General features: G+C 49.3%; 1 protein-coding gene across 2 annotated transcripts in view; it reads right to left on the reverse strand.

Annotated features, from left to right (window-relative positions):
- Nucleotides 1-20,677, reverse strand: part of znf469 (zinc finger protein 469) — a 48,395-nt gene that overhangs the window by 25,942 nt on the left and 1,776 nt on the right. The window contains exon 1 of one of the 2 annotated variants that reach the window (XM_079743479.1): nucleotides 2,888-2,936. The exons of the other annotated variant lie outside the window; for it this stretch is intronic. The gene's annotated coding sequence lies outside the window, so the exon portion shown is untranslated. Of the gene's footprint in view, nucleotides 1-2,887; nucleotides 2,937-20,677 lie in introns of those variants that run through there. 2 annotated transcript variants of the gene reach the window in all.

The raw sequence follows: 20,677 nt of genomic DNA on the forward strand, positions 1-20,677 counted from the left end.
CGTCCATTCCAACCATGGGGGGATAGAACAACATTAGGCCCTGCTCCCTGGGCTTCCCCCCTCGGATGTTAGCGTCTGATGGGGGGGGAGAAGAATGACGCTCTGTGCAAACCCCTGCATGAAACCATTCATAGCACCCCGGCCCCAGCCTCGCCGGGAGAGAGCCGGCAGCAACTGGCCTACAGTGGGTAGAACAGAACCGGTACTGATGCGGCCCCTGCCGTCCCAAACACCACACAACACCATTATTGATCTACGCTCGCTGGACAGGACGGTCCCGCCGAGAGAATGCGGCTACTGATTCAGCGGGATCCCCCGCTTGCCCGCGTGGACAACGCCACCTCTGATTCGAAAACCGGGAGCCCGGACGTTTGCAGAAGTCAGTCGGACTCAGGGTTGGCTAGGTCAACAGCTGCACAGGTGAGGAGACACACAGAGAGACACCACTGAGCTCTCTCCAGGAAGAATCACTCCAGTCTGTCATGAAACAACACCGTCGTCGTGAAAAGGTTCCATTAAGCCATCACACCAGATTCTTCTTGTGTTGAACTTGTGTGCATTTGCAGGGCTAATCCCGACGATCAATAATGATCAACAAACCTGGTGTAACCTCACTGCTGTCCGTGCGTCTGTCCTTTGTGCCTGGCTGAACAGCGAGTCAGTGAGCAGCCTAGGGTAGGGCTAGGAATGGAAGGGATAGAACCAGATTCCTGGCAGCGGCAACAACGTTCCTCTCAGTCATGGCGAGACTCACCAGGGACCTTTGCTAGAGGGCTGGACGGTGAGAGTTGCTTCTGTCCACCTAGCCTGCTCCAACTCCCTAGCCACCGGGGGCTGTGTGCGAGCTGAGCAGCTCAGCTGGTGGACTCAGAGTCAAGCGTCCTGCAGAGAGGGCTATGTTCTTTGGAAGATGTTTTTTCACTCAAGCCGTGAAATGAAAACACATCCCTTCAAGGGCACTTAATAGCTTATTTGTGTAAACCCGAGAAAGATAACACGTTTCCCCCATCTGTGATATCTATCGATTCAAGAGGGTCTGATGGAATGAATACATTAATTCATTCCAGAAGCATAAGGGTGCAAAAATGTTTGCAAGACAAGTGCAGCTTTGTCTGAGCCTACAGGCAAACGATTATGAAACCTTTAGGCCAACGTTTATAATTGATATACTTTCTGCATGCAGTGACCAGCATGCAGCCTGCAAGGTGCTTGAGGTTGTGTCACATCATCACTCAAATCCCTGAAACATAACCTTCAGGTAAGGAAAACCTGGCGTTGGCGGAGACATTGAAGTGCTGTGCGTCCCTGCTGATATGATCTGACAAGGTGACATAAAGATCCTCTATATGTGGAAGCAGTATAGAGGGCCTGGATAGTCCTGTCCTTTGTCACATGAATCATCCTTTCCTTCTCCCCCTATATTTTCACAGCTGCTCAAGTACTGGATCTGTTCAAAAGCTTTCCTTCTTGACAACGCCGAGAGCCAAGGAACCCGGAGCCATCCAGCCTCCGTTTCTCACAGCCTCTCTGTTTCCTCACACCCTCTACACAAACAACCAGCTACAGCCTCCTCTTCACCTACAGACGCACAGGCAGACACATGCACACACACAAACACACACACACACACACACACACACACACACACACACACACACACACACACACACACACACACAAACACACACACACACACACTCGTGCATGCACACATCCGCGTGCATACACACGCACACACAGACAAGCACACACGCACACACGCACGTGCATGCAAATACACAAACGCACACACGCAGACATGTGCTTCCTTGCATAGGGCCACACGCCCCACTAGATTAAGTGCATGCCCATACACACAAGAAAAACCTTTTCTAAGAATGCCAAACGACTTACCTTATGGTGTACTGCTACTCTACTTTAATCCTACTCAAGTCACTTTTAACCACGCGGGTATGCAGGGAATTTATCTGAAGGAGAGAGGGCTCATCTGACTTTCACCACGCCGACGCCAACAGAGTACAAACAATCCATCTCCAGGATGTTAGACATACAGTAGGTACTATGGAAGCCAGGGGCTGCATATGACTTATTAGTGACCTATCGGATGGAGTTGGCCATAGGTTGTATGGAAGCCAGGGGCTGCATATGACTTATAAGTGACCTCTTGTTAAAATGTGAAGCAGGATGAAGGAAGAAGGGATCGACCAGATGGAGAGACTAGGGCGTAGTAGGAAAAGAATAAGAAATAAGATTAAAGGGTGAGGTAAAATCGTGACGATGATTACATGAGGTGTATTTCGCCTTAATGCTGATGGCTGTGAAAAATCGTAAAAAGCTCAAAGTTCTGGAAATAGCTACGGTGCTAAATACAGTTTACTTAGACAAATGGCAGAGTCGTTATCTGCATCAATAAGACAATATTAGACTGAGAAATGGACATGGAGCCAAAAGGAAAAAATAAACACCTTTCCAAAACGATTAAGATTGAGGTTCTGGATAAGGCAAAGTGGCTGATTTGTGGAAAATATCCAAAAGAAAAACGGTGCACACTCGACAGCCAAACAATGGCGGACGTCACGTTTAGACACGACCAAGACCTTTATATTTTTCCATTGACTGGATCGATGGTTGGAGGCAATTCAAAGCGTTTCCACAGCCACTTTTCATTCACTTTTTCACACACAGATACACACACACATGCACACATGCATCCACACACATCCGCGCACATACACACACACAAACCAGAGACACAAACACACACACGCACACATCCGCTCAAATAAACACAAGCACACACAAGCATGCACTCAAACACACAAACACGCATGCACTCAAAGACACACACGCTCACACACACACACACATACAGAACAAACTTACACACCTCCTCCGTCTTTTCCAGGTGGAGCTGACAGAGGGTTTGGCAGACGGCCTGCTGCCGAAAGACAGTCCTTCCCCTATCTCTACCTGAGAACACAACGCACGGAAGAGAAGAACCAATGAATGAGGAAACCATCCAATGCTGATCAATCACTGCTCCGCTCCTAACAGCATCCCAGGGAAGGCTAAGGAACACAGGGACAGAGATGGAGGTTTCACTCGGTCAGCTTATTTTGTCTAAAACAGACAAGTTGTGCTGACTGTGCCTCTCAGACTGTGGGGGTTCAGTTAATCATTTTGATATATTTATGCTGTACTACGACAAAGTCAAGTACATCGAATACTGGTTATTATAAAAGAGGCAATTCTTTTTCGATGATTCAGAAAAAATTGTCTAACATGTGAAAAGCCATCAAATCTGCTTATATTTAATAAATAATGAATAATATTAAAATGGCTCCTAGACTGATATTGGGGGACAGTGTGGAAACGGTTCACCGTACGAAGTAAACCCAGACCACCCCAGAGATAGTTCTACTGCTAGTAATAAAATCCCCAGGCAACACACACACACACACACACACACGCACACACACGCACACACACGCACACACACACACACACACACACACACACACACTTCTCCCCACTTAACACATGGTAGCAATTACTGAACAATATCACTGGTAGAATCACTTCTGACTGGTACCGACACTTACTGGTACCAAAACACAACAAAAACCTTCTGTGAGTACGAACTGGTCCGTAATTACGCATACAAAACACATTGTTAGGTTAGTATTAACCAAAAAAGATGGTATCGGAGAGAAGGACATAGTAAGGCAATTGTTTGAGTGTAGACTGAGCAGTTCCCCCCTAGAGCAGCTCTGGCGAAGAAAGCATCCAACTTGCTGACTTTAGAAGATCAGTCACAGCCCATTGAATCACAGAGACGTAGCGTCCAGAACGCTGACAACGAGTCATCCCTTACTGGGGTTGGGAGCTAAATATAGCTGCTCCTTATATCACCGTTACTGCAGCTCCGACTGAGAAAAAAGCCCCAGCTACTCTAAGCCTGGGCAGCCATTTTCCTCTTGATGTTTGTGTCACTGCCAGCGTTGCGTGCCTCTGCATTTCCGTTGGCAGCGCATACGTCCGCAGTCCTCACCGGACGCCATTCATCGAGGCCTGCTGGTCACGTAGGGTGCGTGACTGGGAAGGTAGTTCCAGTTTTGCAATGCACAAGAAGGAAATAACACCGCTATACCAACGGTTACGAGCGCACAGCGAAACAGACACAAACGGGGGGACTCCTGACTGACGTTCCTTAGAACCAATCACAAGTTGTTGTTGTTCTTCTGCGGCTCAGAAGATAAACAAACAGACTCCGGGAAACCAAAAACAACACTGCGAGGCTCCACAGCGCTAGCCAATAGTAGGGTCAGCTTTCTGCGCTGGGAATAACTTGAAAGTCCGGTCCTATACCAAACCCTATTATTTTTATACCGAAATGATACATTTTAGAAGGAGTAACTCGAGTCCACGCTACTGAAAAAGTATGCGGAGGAGGAGGTGGTGTTGTGCAAGCGCTCCCAGCTCCGGAAGGACGGCCGCCGCACTCTCCCTGTGTGGAGGGGAGACGGGGTAAGCCGTCGCGCTCACTATCACACATGCAGACAGCGGGCCCCGGGTAATTAAAGTGAAATACAGGCTCGTAAAGCTGAGCGAGGATCTGAGACGTTAAGAGAGTCGACCAACCACGTAGAGTTAAAAACTCCCCCGGCCCCCATGTGGCCTTTCAGAGGGCCCTGGTAAGCCAAGCAGGGTTGTCGGAGATGGAAAATATCTGCTGACGGCGAGACGCTCTTATCTGCCATTAGGAATACTTTCCCCTTTGTGGAACGACGGGGGACTAGGATTGTCCTGGTAAAACTGGTACACAGTATACGACCCTTTGGGATCACAACACTCAGCCACAATTAGGGAGGCTGAGCAGGATGCACAGGAAACTATTCTGTTAATAAGCGTAACAAATTTACAATGTGTGTGTGTCTGTGTGTGCGCGTGTGTGTGTGTGTGTGTGTGTGTGTGTGTGTGTGTGTGTGTGTGTGTGCGTGTATGTACACTTGCATTCGGCTGGATTAGTTTTGTTTGAATTTGTATGAGTGTAGGTCTGTATGTGTGTGTGTGTGTGTGTGTGTGTGTGTGTGTGCTTGTGTGTTTATGCGTGTGTGCACAATGACTTTACTATGTATGTGGAAGACTGCATGTGCCCCACACACACATACACACACACAAACACACACACACACACACACACAAACACACACACACACATACACGTGCGCAGTTCCTGTTCTAGCCGCGGTGGGTTTTGCTGCGAGTCACAGGGTTCCTGACAGGGCTGTTTCTGTGTCTTCTGCCACAATGCTCCTCTGAGTTCCATGCCCCTGCTCCAACAGGCTTGCATAATCTCCCCTGAACGCAGATGTAATCTTCCACCAGCAGACGGGCAGAGGTTCCATAGAAAAATGCAAAGTAGATCGGAGGCCCGGGACCACTTCTCTGCTCCCAAAACAAACACTGTCCTCCTCCTTCCATCCCATCTTCCTGGAAACCTGCGGGGAGGAATGAGCAAGGTGTACCAGGGAGGGAGGATGACACACTGGGCGCACCAGACGGCCTGACCTGTGGTGGCCATTTGTGACTCACGCTGGAAACTAGGGAGGCATTTTAAGAATGGTGGACTGTGCCGCTGTGCCGTCCGCTGTCGGCTGAGCACAACCGGTACGACAGTAGCTCAGGAGCTAGAGTGGGTAAACTGGTAACCGGAAGGTTGCTAGTTCGATCCCTGGAGTGTCGAGGTGTCCCTGAGCAAGACACCTGACTGCTCCTGACGAGCCGGCTGTCGCTCTGCGTGGTTGACCCCGCCGTCGGTGTGTGAATGTGCGAATGAATGGTTGTAAGTCGCCTTGGATAAAAGTGTCAGCCAAAAAATCCCCTCAATGTAAAACGGAAATGACCCCACCTGCGCCTAGGGGGCGGCTGCCATCACCGCCGTCTCAACTCCTGGTGTCTAACACCTTATGGAATGAGTCTGACATGCAAGGGAATCACGCTCTCACCTCCGTGTTCTTCGTCAACCTCCAACCTGAGGCAGGGGTGGGGGGAGGGGGGTTGTTATGACTGGGAGCTTCACTCGAATGTTGCCCACTTCCACTCTGTTGCCCCCACAAAGCATTTGTCTGATCTCTCTATGCATCTCTCTCCCATTCAGTGTCGTTATCTGTCAGCATCTCTCTCTTGCTGTGTCTATGTGTGGTTCTTGCTTTCTCTCTCTCTCTCTCTCTCTCTCTCTCAATCTCTCTCTCTCTCTCAATCTCTCTCTCTCAATCCTCCAGACTAACAAGCAGGCCCCTTTGGTCGATATACTGGCGGGAGATATTTTTAGATCACTTACAGATTAAAACTGGAACGATTTACTTTTTTCAACCTCCCCCCACCTTGGTCTGCGAGAAAAATCAGTCCCAGCTCGAGACATGAGTCCTAGAATCCTTTGTCCTAGAATCCTTCCCCCCCTCACTCATCGTCTCCAAGACCTGACGTCAGCCCTGACTGCTTCACTGTCTGTGGGGAGACGGCACACACACACACACACACACACACTGACAGACACAGACACACACACACACACACACACACACACACACACACAAACACACTGACAGACACACACACACACACACACACACACAGACCCCCCCCACACACACACACACAAACACCCCCACAGACACTCCCACACACACGCACACACACACACACACACACACACACACACACACACACACACACACACACACACACACACACACACACACACACACACACACACACACACACACACACACACACACTCCCACACAAACCCTCTCTCACTCACACACACACACACACACACACACACACACACACAAAAACTGACAGACACAGACACCCCCACACACAGACCAGGGGAGGAAGAGAAATGAAAGCCAACAGTGGGAATAAACAAGGCCCATATATGATTAGAGACTCGTACTGCTGCGTCACACTACGGGCCAGCGGTTAACTCTGAGACACAATGACACATTCAACACATGGCCCTGTGTGCTGGGCACACTCTCTCGTATGCCCTTCTCTACACACAGACAGATACACTCATATACAGACACACACGCACGCAGATAAACACTTATACACACAGAGATACACTCATACACACACACACACGGGTAAACACAGACATACAGATACATACACACAGACACACACACACACACACACACACACACACACACACACACACACACACACACACAGGTAAACACAGACATACAGATACATACACACAGACACACACACAGATAATCATTTACACACAGACAAACAAAGATACAGACACAATCACACACACATACACAGATACAAACACACATGAATATATATACACAGGCCCTGACATCTGAAGGGGGTTTAAATAGAAAAAAAAAGAAACAGTATTCAGGGAAATTAGGTCAGTACCACGCAGTCCTGGGCTGACTCCAGCCAAGAACTCACTTCAGAGTTTTCCTCCTTTCCACCAAAACCAACTGGCTTGGCCTCTCCTGCCTTGTTATTAATGTCCCCATCAAACACACAGCCTTTCCAACTCCCCCTCTCTCTCTTTCTTTCTTTCCCTTTCTTTCTTTCTTTATTTATTTTTCGAGCTTTGCTTCCTTCTTTCCTTGTCATTTTGTGTTTCTCTCTGTCCCTCCATCTGTCTTTCACACAACAAAAGTCCCAAACATACCAAGGCAGACACACACAGACACACAGACACACACACACACACACACACACACTCACACACACACACTCACACTCACACACACACACACACACACTCACACACACACAAACACACAGACACAGGCACATATTCTGGCTGGACGTTGTTGAGTAGGAGAGAGGGAGACATGGCCCTGTGGCTTTTACAAGCCCTGTGCCTCCTGACCCGTGGCCATACCTGTGGATGAGACACGACTCATGGTTCCCTTTAGCCCCTCAGAACACCCCCCACCCCCCTCCGATGAGATCGCCATGAGAGGCGCCCCGGCAGGAAATCTTTCATTAAAAGTCCTTCAAACCCTCATCGCAGCCTCCCGGCCTCCAAAGAGAGACTACTGTGATTATACTGAGCAAGGGATTCACACCCATTCACAGCCACCGATCTAGCGGCAGGGGGGAAATAGACAAACAACATCTCCAGGCCGATCATGGCGAGCACGTTGGATAGGTTAGGATGAACCACTGCAGGGTTTATGGCATCCATGTATGTTTAGCAGGGGTACACAAATCTGCCCGCTGTCGTTCCTCCTCAGTGATATATGGACAAAAGAGATTGAAAGAGTTTAAACAAGTGTTGAGTCAACAAGATGGGATACAGTTATGAGGTTAACTTCATCCACTACTTGGTCTCAGTGATATATCTGTCATGGCATGTTTTTCTCTTCCATCCCCTTTAAGAAAATCCATCCACAGAAACGCTTGACAGAAGCAGGACTCAGACTCTGCAGAAACTGAATCTCCAGCTCTACTCCCCCTGGCCTGCCTCCCCCAGCCTGCCTCCCCCGGCTTGCCTTCCTCCCTCCTTCCTCTGCGTCCCTTCATCTCACTTAGTGGGCACACGAGTGGAAAACAACATGTCAGCAGTAATGGTAAATATCTTCCATAATAACAGGGTGAAATGGAAAAGCAGTGGCCGGCTATGTTATTTCCCAACCAGATTGCGAGCTGGTTCCACTGGGAACCCAAAGCCCCTATGGAGGCCTTTGGCTCTGAACCAGTACCCGGACTGGGGTGAAACCCGATAGAGGGAGGGGTCCACCCTGGGGGGTAAGGGGGTGGGGGGTGGGGGTTGGGAGGGGCCACCCACCCATCCTCCCCCACCGTGCACGGTGATGCTAAACCAAACAATTCCACATTAAGCTGTATTCCTAGCGGAGCGCGCTGAGTGGATGCCATTGTGGTACTGCCCTTTAAAAAGAGAAAAAAAAGATTTGACCCCCCGGGGAAATGGTAGCAAATTGTCACTTTCTCACTTGAGCCAGGCGGCAATTTCATTTGCACACGTAAAATCCTTGTGCGCACAGGTCGAGAGAAAAGTGGTCTTTGTGTTTGGGCCCCAGCGCGAGCACATATGGCTCCCAGTGTGTGATACGTTTCCTAAGGGGGGAAAGCGGTGAAGGCGTTCAGGTATCAGTGTCTAGTGGGAAAAGTGAGACAGCAGGACCCCCCGGCCAAGTTCATGTATGTACAAGCACCATTAATCCCTTTAAGTATATTTAAGCCTCTCTAATAAAGCCAGCAGGCGACCGGCCGTTTGTCAGTCGGGGGATGATCTGCCGATTAGAGCTCCTTTTGTTGGGGCGAATCTGAAAGCTCAAGATTTCCCATTGAGGGCCGGAGCGGGACAAGCCTTTGTGCACAGATATTTATGTTGTTAGCATACCTGGAGCCGGGCCTGCCGGAGACAACATTCCCATTCACAACGAGGTCTGAGGCTGAGGCCTGGGTCGTGGTTCCTCTGTGCGTGTGCCTGGTTTATTTCAGGAATGTCTGGGGCTATTCCTCTCATCCTGAGGACGTTACAGCAGTGAAGCCACGGCGTTTGATGCAACGGACAAGTCAAATCATTAAACATCTGTTTTCCTTTAAACCCGGGGGAATTAAAACATCAGAAGACTCCAAGAAGCCTGTCTTTTACACATTGTAAGTCCGTAAGCTTACCGTTCCCGGATGTCCCCTAAAGATGGGATTGGGGAAAATCTTAGTATTAAACCCCAGATTATTCTATCAAGTTTTCCCCTTCATCCTTGCCTTGAACTGCAGTAGCAGCCAATGTTCACCAAATTCATCTCTTTCAGAGGAAGAATGAATGCACGTCATATGACCTTTGAAATGTTCACTTCTTATCGTCGAGTCCTGAGGCCCTCCTAAACCTCAATGCAATATGAAATATAGAAGTCAAGTATGGCAGTGATTTACTTTGGGTTTTTTAGTCCTAGAACAAAGTTCAAACCCAGTGTGATATGGGTTCAGATTGTACACAGAAACAATAGAAAACTAATAGAGTCCCATTTTGACGTTATTACCAACAAAAAAAGGGGCCTTGAACCACAACTCCCAAATGTTGGTATGTAAACAGTTGACAAGTCATCAAAAATGACTCACCCTCTTTTGAGCTGGGAAGCAGATGACTCAGCCGTCGCCACGGCTACCATTATAAAAAAAACGAATAGTTTCTGGAATAGTTTCTCTTTGTCGCCGTCTCCTGTGTTTGAGTCTGCGTCTACGTAATGCGACGGCAGACTGTAAACACAGCTGGGCCCGGATGGGACCGCAATACCAGAGTGGTTCACCAAGTACAAAGTCTGAATTCTAATGAGTAATAAAAATATGTGTCTGTTGGAATTTGGATGAAGCACGGCCATGGGGTTCCAGGGTAAATATCGTTATGATAATGCTGTAGACGTGAGCTGATTTAATGTGGTGCTAACATGTAGCACGGCGGCCTTCCCAGGGCTAAGTCAACACCGACCCTTTCAGTGGACCTTCAGCTCCCCACGTCGCTCTCTGATGGCACAGGTGCTAGCATGGCTAATGGCAGGGCTACGTGTTTGGCTCCACGGCCTTCTGCAATTGGTTGCAATAACAACAAATACCGGTATGGTTTAAAGGGAAAACCTCTGTCGGTTCTCCCAGCTACATGAACCGTCTATACTGGCCGCCACAAGAGCCTTGTGTGTCTGAATGTCAGACATCTGAGCTGGTTTCTGTGAACAACTTTGGGCTCTGTGTTGCAAAGACCTCAGGGTATCCCTAAATTGTTACATTTATCTACAAATGCAGATGAATAAGAACTCTATCTGAGTCGGTGTTGACTTAAGACCACGCTAGATAGGTCTGAAAGACTGTCATCGGCCCAGACCCTCTGACAGTCTGAGTGTGGCAACGATTGAAAGGGTCCTCTCCTCTCCCCTCCTTCACGTCCACTCCTCTAACCTCTCCCATCTGCTTCAGGAGCCACACATGGTTCACATAACCCAACCTTCTCCTCATTTCCTCGGGCGGAAATGACTGCACAATACGGTACGGTCGTAGGATGCTTAAGGGTAAAGGCTGTCATGATGAAAATTCAGGACGGTTATGGGCAGAGATGTTCAAAAAAATGCACTTATAAATGGATAACTGTACATTTCCTCAAGCACACACAAACGCACGCACACACATCATACACTTGGAAGGCAACGAGATCTCTCTTCAAGACTGATAACAAGTCTGATCACAAAAAGAATTGAATGTCTTACGCCTGTCAAGGCAATGTAGATTGTCTGGACAGGCAAGGAAATGCAAGGCAATGTATATTGCCTTGACAGGCCTTGACAGGCTTGTCCACTAAAGGAAAGATTAACTTAAAGTATGCACTGTTTCAGCTTGTCACCCTTTTAGTTGAGATTGCATTTTTTAATGAATACAATCAAAGAAAGAAAAGAGTAGTGTGTCACCCCGAATCATTCTGCATGACCCCCGGGTCAACCCACATCACCCTGCATCACTCCACATCACCTCGCATCACCCTGCCTCTACATGCATCACCCTGCATCTCCATGCATCACCCTGCATTACCCTGCATCACCCTACCTCTACATGCACCACCCCACATCCCTCTGCATCACTCTACCTCTACATGCATCACCTTTCCTCTCCATGCATTAACCCACATCACCCCACATCACCCTGCCTCTCCTTGTATCATCCTGCATCACCCTGCTTCTACATGCTTCACCCTGCCACTCCATGCATCACCCTGTCATCCTCTTAACCTCAGTCCCTCTGACTCCACCTTGGTTGACAGTTACTGCCAGTTGTTCTGCAACCAAACACTCGTCAGTGTGTCCGAGACGCCAAGACGAAACACACCTGGAACACTTTCCCTTTTCCTTCCCTTCTACTTAAGACGTCTACCTACTCAACGTTTATTCCTCGTTCCGTAGAAAATCTTCACACCATCTGGCAAAGTGTTGTTTTTTTACCTCCTGGTCGAATAGCTCAAACACTGCCCTAGTTTTGAACATTAACATTCCATTTGTCTCCAAGAAGAATCGTTTACTGCCATTGGTGATAAACATTCAACTCACAACTCTGGAGGAGGAAGAGGATGCATCCTTACGCCCCTGTCTCCAGATCCTAATGACGTCATTCAAGGATAAAGAAGCAAAAGCAACATTCTCATGATGGATCCCCTACAACCCCCCCTTTCAGACTCCCCCCTGAAATCTTCAACACATTATGGAGATGAATCAGGATCACGGCTCATGGCATTGGAGTGTATTTTATCAAATCTGTGACGTTGACTTATGAAATCATTAATATTACTGCACACAATTTATGAAGAGGAGTGCAGTTTAGCGCAAAGTGGCTCTTGCAAGATTGAAGTGGGCCGGGCGGAACAGGAGAAGCCCTGATGGGTGTGTGGGAATGGCTCTTCTTGCTCCAGTGTGTGGGTGGAGACAGAGGATTCCCTAGGCTGGGTGAGTAAGCAATACCTCCAGCGATGGAATTGCCAGATACACAAAGTGAACGTTCTTTCTCTGTAGTTTGAGTCAGGACAGTCTGTCTGGATTTAAAATAATCAGCACAACACACAGATATGACTCACAGCCTACAATCGGCTGACTGGCTTGCGGTTTGGTTGAAGCAGAAAACGTGGCAGGGACTTCACCTCTGGGACCCAGGACTTAACTGCAAGCAGACTGCAGGGATTGAGTTAAAGGGCACCGCTAATCAACCTTTCAGGTCCGTTCTTGTAACTTTCTCCAGGGTTTCTGACTCCTTCTGTGCTCCAATTCCATCCCCTCCCCTACTCTCCCCTACTCTCCCCTCCCGCTTTCCTCCCGCTCTCCTCCCTCTCTCCTCCCCTCTCCTCCCCTCTCCTCCCTCTCTCCTTCCCTCTCCTCCCTCTCTCCTCCCCTCTCCTCCCCTCTCCTCCCTCTCTCCTTCCCTCTCCTCCCTCTCTCCTCCCCTCTGATCCCCCTCTGTGAGTGGTTTCTTGTGGCAGCTGTGTGAACTCTAGACTGGGCGTGGAGTGTATACGCTTCACGCAACGCACCGCCCCATGTGTATACACACGCTCATAAACAGAGCGTGCACCGGAAGCACGGATCGCCTCGATGTGTTTGGCCCCTCGACCGGGTGAACCTCACGCTGAATAATCCTGGGGCAACACCCCGTCAATAGGAGTGAGGTGTAAGACGGGGCCATATGGGACGTGAGTCGTGAGCGGGTGAATGAGGCGGTGAGTGAGTGTGTTCACTCAAATAAAAACATGAAATACAATGAAATGAAGAAGATCATTTTAGGAAGGAAAACACCTTGACGGTAATGAGAAAGGAGAGTTTTGGTTAGAAGTTTGGTTCTTTTGTGTGTTTGCAGGGCTGTGCGCGTGTATGTTTCTTTTTGGGTCTGGTGCATGGACATGTGTGTGTGTGTCTGTGTGTGTGTGTGTGTGTGTGTGTGTGTGTGTGCGCATGCGCGCGCGTGTGTGTGTATCTGCTCGTTTGCGTGTGTGTGTATGCATCTCTGTGTCCAAGTCTTTGATGTTGACCACTGCCAGGGAACCAGGGAGCACAAGAAAGGCTTCATGCTGCTCTTTCCGAAGGAGAAATTTCTGTTATTCCTGACTGACAAAACATCTGTAGTCGTACAAACTCTCACATCATAAAAGTACAACTGCACGATTCAAAAGTGGGCCTCAACTCAGGAGTTCAGGACCCTGCCCTCGCAAAAGCTGCCTGGCAAAAAAAACACACCTCCCCAAAAATAGCCAGACAAGTTAATATTACAGAATAAATTAATCTGTAAATAGAAGCACAGCTCTACAGCAGCTATCGCTCCTCCATGCACACCTGATCAGAGAGCGAAGAACCTTCTCCCCCCTCCCTCATACCAAACACGTGAGCTCACGGGAGCTTTAGAAAACGTTTGTGGTGCTGTTTGGCAGTTGTACATTTAAACCGGTGGGGGGAGGTGAGTGGGTTGAGGTGGGAGGCTTTTGTCTTTTCAGAGTGCCTGTGGCTGAGTGTCTTGGACTAAGAGCAACAATGCTTTTGTAAGAGGCTGAAACACTAAGCCCCGTCTGGACGGGAACCTTCCTGTGTACTACCAGTAAGTGTTGGGTCACTGAGAGGCCGCTCTGAGCACAGCCAGCTGATTACTATATTTCACAAGGAAAACGCTCTGTGTGTGCGTGGGTGTGTGCACGTGTGTGTGTGTGTGTGTGTGTGTCTCTGTGTGTGCATGTGGGGGTGCGCTGTGTGTGTGTGTGTGAGTGTGTGAGAGAGTGTGTGTGCGTTTGCCTGTGTGCTTGCGTGTGTGTCTGCTATTGTGTGTGTGTGGTGGTGCACATTCCTACAAATGAAGAAAACCTATGAAAAAAAACAGCAAATTAGCACAAGGGTGCTATGCAGTGCAGCTATGCAAGCCCAGTGCGACAGCCGCTCGCCGAGGAGCCGTGGAGCCGTGGAGCCGGTGTGAACTCATTAAAAGCTACAAGCAAACACAGTCGGCATGGCACAGATGAGATGACCGCCCCGGCCAACACGGCTGTTTTTAGGCGGAAGCCTTCGCAGGGAGCCTGGGCCGTCAGCCCCTGGGGGTCACAGGGCTGGCGGAGATGGGGGGGGGGGCAGCCGGCAGGTATGCTGGCAGTGTTTGAAGGCCAAACAGAGCTGGAGGAAGCGCCCCCATGGGGAATCTGACAGTGGGGCCTGAATCTCGGCCGTGCCGCTCTCTCTTGGCGGCGCTGACCGGTTGAATAAGAGGGCACAATCAGCTCAGTCATCGAGGAAAGAGGAACACACACCAGCGCCGCATGCACACACACACACACACACACACACACTCCCCACTTTAAAGCCGGGGCCGTGGCGAAAGAGCAGGGGGAGCCCCCCGCACGACTCTTTATGACAGTGTAGGCTCATACCCTGTCAACTAAACAGGCACACTCAAAGTCCTACCACACACACACACGTGATAATGGAAACAGCCAGGCAGACAGACAGAGCAAGATAGAGCAAGAGAGGGAGAGAGAGTGATAGACAGCCACGGGGGGGGGGGGGGGGGGGGTTGAGAGAGAGAGACACAGACACAGAGAGAGAGAGAGAGTCATGAGGTCATGTTCATTTTTTTTGTGTTGTGAGGTAACAGGCCTATTAATGGAGAGCCAATCAGAAGAGGGGCTAGGCCCCATGTCACGCATCAGAACAACCAAAGCACCCCGTCGCATTCTGTTGAAAATGACAATCCACCACACGGACCTGTGAAAGCCAATCACCGTCCCCGGGTGGTCTTCATAACAACGACGGCTCGTTCCTGACACTAACTCAATCAAGGTGCCCGCGTATGCCTTCCAATCGTCGCGGTAACAATACCTCCCCTGCTTGTCGTCAGCAGCGGCGGCCTCTCCCTGACCTTCTGCGAGACGACCTGTCCATCATCGCCTCAAATGAATACGTTCATGTGTCCGTGACCGAGTGCCGTGCATCGGCAGTGAGTAACCGGCGGTCCCAGACACATGCTTTGTACTGCAGCCACGGCCCAATCTCTTCCGCCCAGTTCTCATGGCGTTCCCTTTAAATAGAGCGTGACATCAGGAGCGGCACAGGTCTGTGGGTCGCAGCCGCATACAAACAGGCCCCAACAATGGCACATCTGGAGCCAAACCGAGAGGGGGGGGGGGGGGGGGAAGGAGAGAGAGAGAAGGAAGGAGGGAGGGAGATAGAGAGAGCGAAAGAGAGAGGGAGGGAGGGGGAAGGGAGGGAGGGAAGGAGGGAGAGACAGAGAGAGAGAAAAAGTGAGGGAGGGGGAGAGAGAGAGAGAGAGAGAGAGAAAGGTTGTGGGGGAGAGGGCCCAGGAATGCATCCGAGAAAGAGAGAGGGAAAAAAAAGGAAGAAATGAAACTTTGGCCAGCTGTTTAGGACGGAGGCCAAAAAGGGCCGTGTCTCATCTCTCATTTACTGGTGGTTCCCCTCCGGCCCCAGAGCATGACGTCATGGCAGCACATCCACCAGGAGTGCGGCGACGGGACCATAAACGCAGCCCTGCCACACAGCCTGTCACCGGCTGCAGTAGCTCAGGGGCTCCATTATGGCTCCCCGCTGCTGACTCACACACACCACAGCAGAAACCCCGCGCTGGAGGCCCACCCTCATGCTGGGCTACAGACAGACATAGACAGGCAGACAGACGCACAGACAAGACAGACAGACAGACATACAGACACATATACACACTATTTGTGTGTCACACAAACAGATACATAGACAGACAGATTGAGAGAGACACACACACACAAACAGACAAAACACAGACAGATATACAGTCACACAAACAGAGAGGCCTATACACACACACACACACAGGCAGATAATTAACCAGAGATATGACTAAATGCCTAATTTAATAAGCTAATGTTATTCATAACCTGCTGTGGTGCAGAATCTCAAACGGGAAATAAATAGGGAAAGTGAAAATACTGAATTTCAGTGACACTAGCTTCTCAAACAGGGAGATAAATAGTTTTAGTTCTCTGAGAGCGGGGGGGCGGGGATCATTGCAGACAAGTAGCTACAGGCTGGAAGCTAAGCAAACTCTCCAACACACAGAGTTACAGGGAGGGAAGGGGTCAAACTGAAGGAGAGGACCAGGAGGAGGAGATAGCAAGAGAAGATAGGAGGTGGAGAAAGTGTGGACGATATAACCAATTTTTTGATCAAATACACTCAAATGCCGTGAGCCGTGATCCTGATTCATCTCCATAATGTGCTGAAAGACTTTCAGGAGGCGGCGAGCAGTGTTGGGGATCCATCATGAGAATGTTGCTTTTGCTCCTTTGGGGCGTAAGGATGCATTCTCTTCCTCTTCCAGAGTTGTGAGTTGAATGTTTCTCACCAATGTTTCCTCTTTAGGCTATTCCTTTAGAAGCATTTTTCTCACATTTGTGAAAATTCTCTTTACCCCCGACATCAATCGATCAATTGATCAAATGTGCTGCATCAGTGGCCGTCGCCAGCATTTAATAAATCACTTTTATTCGGCCCGAATTAATGGATTGAATGGCCTACCTGTCTGTCTACCTGCCTACCCGGCTAACTGTGCACACTGCCTGTGCACTCATGTGCACACTGCCTGTGCACTCATGTGCATGTCCAGTGTCTACCACAAGGCTATGCTGACCTATAGCTAAAGCTAGCTAGCTACTCACATGCTTTGAAGGGAGAACTGAAGAAAAGGCAAGGATTTCTCATCTTAGATACTTCTAAATCCAAACTAACCTCCTCTAAATCTGACAGACCTTGAGAATAATATTGACTGATAAATATCACACAACACGCACTTGAGCGTATATGTGTTCACAAAAAGAGTCTGTTTCCGCGCGTCTAAATGTGGCACGTCCATGAGTGTGTGTGTGGCGGTGAAGTTTGTCGAAGACCGGAGCTGTCTGGGAGTAAGTGGGACGGATAGTGTTGCTGAGCATCTGAACTGTGTACTAAAACACAATCTGGTTTGCTCAGTAACTGGAGAAAAACGCTGCGGTGACTCACAACAGAAGACACAGCAAACAGTAGATCATTCCAATGTGATGCATCCCCCTGGTGTTCAGACACACAGGGAGCAGCGGAACCGCGTGCTCACCTACTGCTGCGTCAGCTGTCTCGTTGGGTACACATGCCTAGCCTCGGGCACCCATGTCTCAGGCGGCCTTCGGCTCAGGAGGCAGAGCAGTTTAGCTGGTAACCGGAAGGTTGCTAGTTCGATCCTCGGCTCCTCCTAGCTCGAGTGTCGAGGTGCCCCTTAGTAAGACCCCTCACCTTGACTGCTCCCGACGAGCTGGCTGTGGCCTTGCATGGCTGACACCGCCTTCGGTGTGTGCATGAATGTGGGCGAATGTTGGGTGAAGCGCTTTGAGTGGCAACTGGTTGGGAAAGCGCTGTATAAATGCTGTCCATTTAGTCCATTTACCTAGTGGTTAATTAACGCGTGCATCAGTCAATTATCAATGCCTTTAGCTCGCCTTAGCTCGGAGCTGAACAGAGGGGAGCCGACCCTAGCATTGAGTCCGTCTGGAAACGGCAGCCTCACGACCGGGAGTCGAATCAATACCAGTGCAAACGTGTCAACGCCAGGGAGCAACAGGTCGGAGGTCACGACCTTAACACGTGGTCCTCGGAGCGAGGTCTGAATAACATCCGATGTGTGGCGTAACCTTAACGACCGTTGGTGAGGTTCTGATGTATCAGAACACCTCTTCCCTCGTCCGTACAGAGACGGTACTCAACCTCATTTGCAGGCCAGGGTATGTAAATGGTACCCGTAGTTCAACTTGATAGAGCTTTCTAAATTAGATTTTACTGCCTGGATGTATTGCCAATGAGTGGGCCAGTAAAGTCATTTTCCTTGAATCATTAAATCACAGTTGTTCTGGAAAACTCCCTTTCATGTACCATCTAAAAATACCATAATAACATAAAAACATAATGGCATAATAACATAACCCTGTCTGCATGCATTGTATTCACAGGACGTGTTTTTCCTATTCGTGCGTGCGTTTGAGTCTGTATGTGCATGGCAGTGTTTGGCTTTGTGTGAATGAGAATGAATGTGTGTGTGTGTGTGTGTGTGTGTGTGTGTGTGTGTGTGTGTGTGTGTGTGTGTGTGTGTGTGTGTGAGCATGTGCAAGTGAGTATTCCTGTATGTGTATGCTTGTGTGTGTGTGTGTGTGTGTGTGTGTGTGTGTGTGTGTGTGTGTGTGTGTGTGTGTGTGTGTGTGTGTGTGTGTGTGTGTGTGTGTGTTTGTGCGCCTGTCTGTGGAGTGTCGTGTAGAAGGAAGACACCATGGAGGAATTCAACAGAACATTAACTGGCAGCTTGAGAGGAAGCAAAATAGCTTGGAAGGTCATAGGTCAGCTCCCTAACAAACAGATCCACCACCCAAAGAGGGTCAACAGCAGAGACCCAGGAGCCCTGGCAACACAGCAACATGTGTGTGACAAATGTGCCATCTGAGTCTGTGACAGGGTTGCAAGCGTCACCATATGTGGCTGCCTCGCAAACAGCTCCCACAAAATAAATCACAAATAAACACGCATAGCAGGCACACACGCACGCACACACACACGCACACACACACACACACACACACACACACGCACGCACGCACAATCGCACACAGATACACACACACACACACACACACATACAAAGACAAATAAACATGCTGACACTCTCATTGCTGGGCCAGGCCACCAGGCTAGCTGTTGGAGAGGAGATGCTACAGTTCTATGTTGAAGTGAATCAGGGCTAGCTGTTGGAGAGGAGATGCTACAGTTCTATGTTGAAGTGAATCAGGGCTAGCTGTTGGAGAGGAGATGCTACAGTGCTATGTTGAAGTGAATCAGGGCTAGCTGTTGGAGAGGAGATGCTATGCTGCTGCTGTGTGAGCGGCGTTGCAGAAGGTTTTAATGTATGTGTTTACTGTTTGCTGCCCTTTACGGCTGTGAGGCCTGCCCAAAGGCCCAATGATGTCTTGGCTCCAGCAATTCCATCCTACTTAAATCTTTATTGTTAACACTGTACATACTGTGCGTATGTGTGAGTGTGTGTGTGTGTGTGTGTGTGCCTTTGAGTGTGTGTGTGTGTGTGCTTGTGTCTGTGTGTTTCTGTCTGTCTTTATGTGTGTGTGTGTGTCAGTGTGTGTCTGGGAAATGTGGTTGCGTGCGGGTAAAACCCTTGGCGCTGCAGTCAAGTACGTCCCTTGCCCGACGACCCTCTGATGCCTTCATCGGTAACGTGCGCCGCATAGTATCCACGTTGTGTTCCACGGCTCCAGCAGCCCCTTAAACCTTAGCCGTCGGTCAAGCGGCCATTTCTTCTATGCTGTTTTTACTCTTGTCCGTATTTTTCCTTCCATCTTTCTCCAGCCAGGTCCTCTCCAGACTATTTTCTTCTCTCATTCCTTATTCCTCCTCCTTCCTCCTCCTTCTCTTTCTCCTCCTCCACTTCCTCCTCCTCAGAAGCTCTGCAAAGTCCATCCACATGGCGCCCAGCGACACAGCGGCCGTCTCCTCCACGGAGCTCCGCCACACTCGTGTTTTTTCAATTAAGCCCAGCTCCCGTGCTGCCGTCCATTTGGGAAACCATAATTCTCGGGGCCCAGCGCAAGCGAATGGAAAGTCACTTAGAATTTTTCCTGGAGAGGAATCGGAAAAGACCTGTACCTCAGGAGAGGGCTGGATAAATACAGAGAGAGAAGTGGAGAGAGAGAGAGAGGAAAGAGAGAGAGAGAGAGAGAGAGAGATTTATAGATATAGATATAGATAGCGAGGGGGAGAGCGAGACAAGAGATAAGAAGAGATGAATAGATATAAAGATTGAGAGAAGGGGATGGAGCTGGAGGGAAAGTAAACAAACAAAAATAGAGACGGAGGCGCAGACAGAATGAGAAGAAAACAAAAACAAAGACATTAGCAGCAGGGTTTATATAGGACACCAAGGCCGGCGATGAAACAAGAGAACTGGCTTCAGGGCGTGAAGAGGCTGGGAGAGAAGAAGAGAGACAGGGAGAAGGAGATGGATGAAAGAATACGGATGGAAAGATTTCTCCGGGCGGGTGGATGAAAGCAAGTGAGTCACGCAAGCAGGATCTAAGTTGCCC

The sequence above is a fragment of the Pollachius pollachius genome (genome assembly GCF_949987615.1).
Source record: "Pollachius pollachius genome assembly, chromosome: 9".
Taxonomy (NCBI): domain Eukaryota; kingdom Metazoa; phylum Chordata; class Actinopteri; order Gadiformes; family Gadidae; genus Pollachius; species Pollachius pollachius.